A 7,838-nucleotide genomic window follows, 5' to 3' on the forward strand; every position below is an offset into this window, starting at 1 on the left:
AGTGGTAGAGTGCTAGCCTTGAGCACAGAGAGGCTCAGAGACAGTGCCCTGGTCCTGAGTTCAAGCCCCAAGACTGGCAAAAAAAAATCCAACTCAAGTGTGGGGCTCTTTAATTCTGAGCAGTTATTCCTTACCTATTCCTGAGCTTACTATCCCAACTCTATCCAGACATGAGTTATGACACCTGAAAGCAGAAAACTCATCTCTGAAGCGGGAACTGTTAAATCTTTAAAGGTGGAATATAGAAAATGTCATGGAGAACCAATACTGTAATCCTGACGCCTAAACTCTCAGTTCACTCCTAGTCTCTAACATGTCTACTATGAATTCCAGAGAAACAGAAAGTTTCTCCTCTCCTTCAAGAGATAAAGGGAAAAGATGTAAGGGAAGACACTTCTTGTCCTATAATTTGATTATTCCAGGAAGTCAAGAATTCTGGAGGCGGCAGCTTCAAGGGTGGAGTGAAGTCCTCAGTAGGAACATGTGGTATGGTTTCAGAGATGGAATGTGGGGGCCTGAAGCCAGGGAAGCCCCACCCCTAGGCAGGGTACAGACTGCAAGGAGAGAAGTAAGAGGCCTCAAGAAGGAGAAATGTATATTTAATGTTGAGAAAAGGGAAAGACAGTTCAAAAATGTTTTTTCTTTCCAGATCCTGCCAGAAACAGGTGTAGAAACCTCCCGGTCTGACTGGATGTTAGCTCCACTATTTCCCTTTCCATTTTCTGCCTGCTCCTTTTAGTCTTAAATTTAAGAGCCCGAGTCTTGCCATCTGCTTGGATTAGTGGCTGAAGATATGCTAGACAATAGGCTTGGGAGGAAGGGATGTTCCAAGTTAGCCAGAGAGACTTAATAGGAAAATATTGGGGGTGGGGTGCGGACAGATAATAAAAACAAGCGTACTCCTCAGCCTAGGGCTATGAGCCCGCCCCCTTCTCTTCTCTCCAGCCCACTAATCTGCTTCCTGTGTCAGCTGCAGCCGAGGTGTCCAATCAGCCATCACTACTAGCCATGTGCACGCCCCCAAGCAGCACAAACCCACACCAGGCTGAGTGGGTGGCAGAGGAACTTTAAAAGAAATCAGAAACTTAGCAGAGAAGGTGGGCCAGCAATACAAAATGGAGAGACTTCTTCCCCCAAGACAGACTGAATTGAAGAAGACAGAGACAGAGACACTCTTTGGGCTTTCAACAATGAAAAATCCCTGGCTAAAACGAATAATTTATGTTCTCCCTCCCTCCCTAATACAGCTCTTCAGCAAGAAGTGGGGAGTGAACTGTTCACTAAGCTCTACACCTAGGAAACCCCCAAATAATATCCACAAAGAAATGTCTTTCATGTCTGAAAGTTCAGGGTATGGAAAGTAGATGTATGTTGTAGATTCAGGTGTTCGTAGTGTGTGTGTGTGTGTGGGGGGGGTGTCTGTCTTCCACTCTGAAAGGCTTTAGATTCCCTTAGCATTTGGAAGCACCCCTCATCCTGCCCTCTCCAGGGATTCAACGTCGTAAAGGCCTTTGGATACGGGTGAGAGAGGGACAGTTTTTGAGGGCCAAGACTTGCCTGGAAGAGAATAGACGATTCTGACCCCCTCAAACTTGTCTAAGTGTATCGGGCTTCACAACGAAGGCCTAAGAGGAATGTGAAGATAATTGCGGGGGCTCCCCGCCTCCTACTCTGCCGGCTTAAGGGCCCCCTGAAAACCAACAGCCCCTGAAACGTAGTGATGGCTTCTTTAGACGGAAAGGATTAAAACCCAAACGCTCCTGCATCTTCCCTCTATAGTTCCCCTAGACTGTCCTTTCGCCAGACTGAAAAGTCGGGTGACCCTCCCGTAGGACCACTCTCCCAATTAGGCCAAGTTTCTTACCCCACAGACCGGATCAGCTGTTCCCCTCACCTTTCACCAACAACAAAAACAGCACTCCGACTTCAAGAGGGGAGGGGAAAAGAGTGGCGCGAAGGCTTCTGGGGCTTGTGTTTTTTCTGGAGCAGATCGCCGCACAGTTCTCAGGCTCTAGGACTACCAATCCCAGAAAACAGCGCGTGAGGGGGCGGGAAAGAGGGCGGTGACGGCAGCGGCCTTCGCGAGGAATCCTGGGAGTTGTAGTTTTCATTTCCCTGACAGTCTACGAGGGTGTAGTTACCAAAGGACTTCACAGCCCATGATTCCTCAGGAGTCGGGGGCGGGAGGGGGGGGGGAGATTGCGCTGGTGGTGGCTGCTGGCTGGTCACGTGCACCGAAGGGGGCGTTGGGGGAGGACCTGTGACTAACGTGTTCTGCAGAACGCTTTGCAGGGGGCTGCAACTCTTTCTGATTGGCTTTTCTCGTTCACTTTTCGGCCTTAATGTTAGGCCTTAGGAGGAAACTAAAGCCAGTAAAGGTCAAGAAACAACATTAGTCTAAAGTGTCAAGGCTGTGAAATGAGAGAACTCTACTTAGGATTGTCCAAGTTCAACCTGCAGGGGAGGGGAGACTCACAGATAGGGTAGCTGCTGCTGCTTCATTCCAACCTTGTAAGACGTTGTGTCTTGCACAGCTGGCTGTTTTCTTCCAACTTGGTTTCTGTGCCAAGGGGCCTGAAATCTGCACACACCTCTGAGGGCCCTTCCTTGGACTGAGGATGCCTTGCCTGAGAGAGGGTGATGGGTTCTTGGGAACCAGAAACGTGCCTTTGGGAAGTGAGCTTGGCATAATTCTAGAGCTGTTACAACTCATAAACAAGCTACTTATAGAGGCCCAAGCATTTTAACTGGTTTAAATTAATTAGTGTAACAATACATGTTGTTGCTCTGGTTTTTATTTAGAAGAGGTGAAAGAATTAGACTCCTCCCACACCCCAACTCACATTAAAGACTTGGATATCCTTCCCTCTCAGCTTCCTACAACTCTCTAGTCTGAGGTTTTCAGAAATCTTTCTCTTCCAGACAGCAGTGTAGTTTAAGTGGTAGAACCCTTATAAATACACATAAGGCTCTGGTTCCATGGTCCAGCAATGCAAGACAATCTATCAGTTCATTTTTCTAGATGCCTACTTTTTTGATCAGTTTCGGGGCTTGAACTCTGGGCCTGGGCGCTTCCCTCACTCAGCTCTTCAGCTCCAGGCTAGGGCTCTACCACTTGAGCCACAGTGCCACTTCTGGTTTTCTGAGTGCTTTATTGGAGATAAGAGTCTCAAGGACTTTTCCTGCCCAGGCTGGTTTTGAATCTCGATTCTAAGATCTCAGCCTCCTGAGTAGCTAAGATTACAGGTGTGAGCCACCGGCACCCAGCTCTCATTTCTAAATGCCTACTTTAATTCTCTGTTCTGTAGCCTATGTATTTCCCAAGTTGTTGTTGTTGTTATTGTTGTTGTTGTTGGTGGTGGTGGTGTGTGTGTGTGTGTGTGTGTGTGTGTGTGTGTTGCTATTACTATTATAACTGACTAAGGGTATCTGGTGTTTGCCCTTGGGTGCTTTTCATCTGAAGATTGCTAAGCCCTTAATAAGTTACTGGGCTGCACAAACATTAAGGTGACATGTCTGTGTCATTAGTCAAGATTATGAGTTAGGGAAGATGCTGCTGAATGAGATGACTCAGAGTCCTGGAGTGAGCTAAATATGAGAACTGTTCAATGACCTGAGTCCCAACTCGTCTTTTTTTTTGGGGGGGGTGTGGGTCTTAGGGCTTGAACTCTATGCCTGGAGGCTGTCCCTGAGCTTCTTTTGCTCAAGGTGAGTGCTCTACCACTTGAGCCATAGTGCCACTTCTGTCTTTTTAAATTAGTTTATTGGAAATAAGAGCTTGCAGAGTTTCCTGCCTGGGCTGGCTTGAAATCACAGTCTTCAACTCTCAGCCTCCAAGTAGCTAGGATTACGGGTGTGAGCCACCGGCATCCAGTGTGGTCTTGGTTTTTGTCTTCTACCAGAGTAAAGGCCTACAAGAAAACTCAGTCTTAAGTGGAGCTAAAATGATTACAAATTCCATTTATTGGTTCTTACAATGTGTTTCAACAGCCTTATATAAAAAGGCCCTATGATTATCCCCTTTTTGCATAGGATGAGATTGAACACAATTAGGCGACTGGCCTGAGGTCATCAGGCTAGTAAGTAAGGATCAGGACTCAAGCAGTAGTTAGTACACAGTATTCACCCCCCAGAAATTCTTGCATATGGTATTAACTGGCATTGTTCTAAGTGACAGTTCTGTTATTCAGAGGACAAATATTCACTGAGTACTGTACACTCAGTACAAAGCACAAGGTAGTGTGAAATGGATTTAGTCAACAGCTATATATCAGGTACTATGCTGGGTGTCAGTACATTTTATTGAAAGAATCAATTTGAGGAAGTGGAGGTGTGGCTCAAGTACTAAAGGGCCTTGAGTGAAAGAGCCAAGCAAGAGCAGGAGGCCATGAGTTCAAGCCCCAGTGTCAGCAAAAAGAAAAAGAATACATTTGAATAAAGATGTTTTAAGAATAGATTAGCTGGGCACCAGTGACTCATACCTGTAATCCTAGCAACTCAGGAGGCTAAGATCTAAGGATTTGGGTTCAAAGCCAGCCCAGGCAGAAAAGTCCCTGAAGTGGCACTGTGGCTCAAGTGTTAAGAGTACTAGTCTTGAGCACAAAGAGGCTCAGGGATAGTGCCCAGGCCCTGCCAACCAACCAGCCCCACAATGGACAAAAAAAAAGATTAGATTCAGAGAGTTTGGGATATTATATGCACTGAAGCAAAGTTTCAGAAATGAGAAAAAGCAATGTTGACTGGATCCTACAGAAGCTTATCGAATAGCACACCAATGTCAACTTTTGTTTTTTGGCAGTACTGAGGTTGGAAGGAGAGCCTCAAGCTTGCTAAGTATGTATTCTACTGCTGAACCATGCCTCCAGGACCACCCCCTTTTCTCTCAGTACTGTGGTTTGAATTGTTTGTTTGTTTATTTGTCGGTCATGAGGCCTGAACTTGGCCTGGGTGCTGTCCCTCAGCCCTTCAGCTCAAGGCTAGCGCTCTACCACTTGAGCCACAGCATCACTTCCGGCTTTTTCTGCTTATTTGGTGCTGAGGAGTCAAACCCACGTCCTCATGCATGCGAGGCAAGCACTCTACCACTGAACCACCTTTCAAGCCCCGTCTGGTTATTTTTGAGATAGGTTCTCACTTTTTGTTCCTGGTTAATACCTGGATTGTGATTTGCCCATTTTTAGGCTTCTTGCTGAACATGAGATGGCAAGCATGTGCTACCACATCTAGTATTTTTTCCCATTGAAATGGAGTCACAGATTCTCCTACCCAGGCTGGTTTGGAATCATGATCCTCCCAATCTCAGCTTCCCACATAATTTAGGATGAGAGATGTGTATCACTGAATCCAGCTATGGATTGAGAGGTGGTGCAGTCTCCTAGCTGGCCTTGAACTACAAACCTCTCATTCTTATCCTCCCAAATAACTAGGATTATAGATATGAGCCACTGGCCCCTGACTCAATTTCACCTTAAAAAGAAAAACGCCCTCATTATTAATAATGGCTGTCTGAAGTGCTGTGTTAAGGACTGAGAAAAGAGTGCTGGCATTAATTAGTAATGTCTGCCACATTCTCCAGATGGAAGATGACAGTTGCAGAGATTGCAAAGTTTGGAAATTGTTTGAAATAAATTTCTTTCTCCTTTCCTGTCCATTGCCATGTGTCTTGCAGTTGCTTTTTTTGTTGTTGTTGTTTGTTTGTTTGTAAAGCTTGAACTTAGGGTCTGGGTACTGTCCTTTTGCTTAAGGCTAGTGCTCTACCACTTCTGGTTTTTGAGTGGTTAATTGGAAATGAGAGTGTCACAGGGAGTTTCCTGCTGAGTCTGGCTCTGAACCACGATCCGCAGATCTCAGCCTCTTGACTAGCTAGGATTACAGGTGTGAGCCATCAGTGCCCAGCTTTGCAGTTGTATTTATAGAAAGATGTGTCTCATTTTGTTGACTTTGGGCTTGGCCATATCTCATGTTTTGGCGATGGTATGTAAGTAGATGTGACTCATGCTATATTTGAGTACCTGAATTTCCTCGTGTTTTCCTCTAGCACTGGAGTGGGGCATAATCCACAAGAGGGTTATTTCTGCTGCCTGGGGGCCTAGGATGAGATCTATTGAGAGAGCTACTTAGATGTTGGTCAGAAATCTTTTTGATAAGTGACTGAGATTTGGGAGCTGGTTGTTATTTCAGCAAAGCTAATAGCCATAGCTGGATGCTGGCAGATAAAAGTTTGAAAACTAGGGGCTGGGAAGGTGGCTCAGTGGTAGAGTACTTGCCTTGCATGCATGAGGCCCTGGGTTCAATTCCTCAGCACTACATAAGCAGAAAAAGCTGGAAGTGGCGCTGTGGCTCAAGTGGTAGAGCACTAGCCTTGAGCTGAAGAGCTCTTGGACAGCGCCCAGGCCCAGAGTTCAAGCTCCATGACCAAACTCTGAACTGTGATCCTCAGATCTGAGCCTCCTGAGTAGGTAGAGTTAGAGGGGTGAGCCATAATGTCGGCCTCTAGTTTCCTCTTTAATGGATGCTTTCCAATTTCCAGATTTGGCCTCTGAAAACTTCTGAGGGAGATAGTTCATGTTTTCCCTTTTGGGCTTCATGGTGATGACCTTAAAACTCAGTGACTTGGAAAATGACATGTTAAAGATAGTGTGTTGCAGGTGGAAGAAGCCTGCTTCCCTGATTACCACATGGCAGGGAGCCGCCCGCTGATCAGGATCATGCTATTTTGTGCTTTCTTTGACCAGTAAATCACTTTCCATTTTGTTATGACACTAAACTTTGGGGTTTATTTTTAATTGTAGCCAGTGTGTTTTCTTAACTTACCAAGTCTAGAGGTGTGTGTGTGTGTGTGTGTTTTGTCAGTTGTGGGGCCTGAACCCTTGGCCTAGGCACTGTCCTTCAGTTTTTCAGCTCAAGCTAGCACTCTACCACTTGAGCCACAGCATCACTTCCGGCTTTTCCTGCTTATGTGGTACTGAGGAATCAAACCCAGGTTCTCATGCATGCAAGGCAAACACTCTACCACTGAGCCACCTTCCCCGCCCAACTAGAGGTTTTTTTTTTTTTTTTTTAAACTTCATTCTCATTAGGAATGGAACTCGGTTGCTAAATTTTTGGGGGAGGGGTGGGAATGACCCTGGGGTTTGAACTCAGGCTTCATTCTTGTCACACAAGCACTTTACCACCTGAATCATGTCCGTATCCCTCATTTGCTTTAGTTGGTTTTCAGGTAGGGTCTCCCTGGCCCCAGACTGTAAAACTTGAAAAGCTGAGGTGACACTTACTTGTCAACATACCCAGCTTATTGATTGAGATGGGATCTTACTTTTTTGCAGAGCTGGCCTCCAACCTCCATCCTCCTGACCTCTGCCTCCCTAGGAGCTGGGATTCTTAGATGTGAGCCACCAAGCCTGATATTAATGATATTTTGAACAAGGAGAATAACACTAGACAGAGAACTTATAGAAATTGAAGAAATGTCTCTGTGAGGTTAGACAATTTCAAGACAATTGATATTTTCAAATTATAAACTAACTCCTGACTAGGAGCAAAGGAGGAAAAGCGGTATTACCTTTGATGGGTTCTCAGAAATGGTGGAAAGAGCTTCTGAGTCCTGTTGTCCTGAGTGATTTCTCTCTTCCTTATTAGTGCTGGAGATTGCACACAAAGCTTCCTGCATGCTAGGCAGGAATTCTAACACTAACTCAGGCCCCAGCCCTTTCCTGAAGTTTTTTTTTTTTTTTTTGGTCCAGTCGTGGGCCTGAACTCTGGGCCTGGGCACTGTCCCTCAGCTCTTCAGCTCAAGGCTAGCGCTCTACCACTTGAGCCACAGTGCCTCTTCCGGCTTT

The sequence above is a fragment of the Dipodomys ordii genome, unplaced genomic scaffold (assembly GCF_000151885.1).
Source record: "Dipodomys ordii isolate 6190 unplaced genomic scaffold, Dord_2.0 Scaffold155, whole genome shotgun sequence".
Lineage (NCBI taxonomy): Eukaryota > Metazoa > Chordata > Mammalia > Rodentia > Heteromyidae > Dipodomys > Dipodomys ordii.